The sequence below is a fragment of the Anneissia japonica genome, unplaced genomic scaffold, assembly GCF_011630105.1.
Source record: "Anneissia japonica isolate Jap-2015-1 unplaced genomic scaffold, ASM1163010v1 scaffold99819_len557_cov72_single, whole genome shotgun sequence".
In the NCBI taxonomy this organism is placed as follows: domain Eukaryota; kingdom Metazoa; phylum Echinodermata; class Crinoidea; order Comatulida; family Comatulidae; genus Anneissia; species Anneissia japonica.
Window position 1 is genome coordinate 1 of NW_022726027.1, and position 557 is coordinate 557.

General features: G+C 33.9%; 1 non-coding gene across 1 annotated transcript; it reads right to left on the minus strand.

Annotated features, from left to right (window-relative positions):
• Positions 1 to 274: 274 nt before the first annotated feature.
• On the minus strand, positions 275 to 347 carry Trnal-uaa. The gene has a single exon. It is a non-coding gene; the product is annotated as a tRNA-Leu (tRNA).
• Between the last annotated feature and the right edge of the window lie 210 nt (positions 348 to 557).

Consider the following 557-nt stretch of genomic DNA (forward strand, 5'->3'; position numbering starts at 1 on the left):
GAGCGTCATAACCATTAGACCACGGAGGCTTCATGGTTAAACAGATTCAAATACCACCAGATACATTCTATTACACAATAAGTATGGCTAGAAACAAATAATTGCATATACTGAAATATAAATCAAGATAGCCGTTAACACTGTTAAATTATATACATAAATCATCAAAGAAAGGTACAGTGTTCGAATAAAGGACATAATAATACATCGTGTAGCATAGCTCTCAACGAATGTAGTCCTGTAAATAAATGAATAAAGAAATTGTGTAATAAAATGCCTCTGGCGGGTCTCGAACCTGCGACCTCTCGCTGTTAAGGCGAGCGTCATAACCATTAGACCACGGAGGCTTAATGGTTAAACAGATTCAAATACCACCAGATACATTCCATTACACAATAAGTACCCATACACTACGTACCGAGTACATATCAGAGTGGTGTACACAATAAGTACGGATAGAAATAAATAATTGCATATAATAATTGCTATATATAATAATAATAATAATATTTATTCGGCAGAGTAAAAAGTATACATACAATATTCTTGCCATGAGT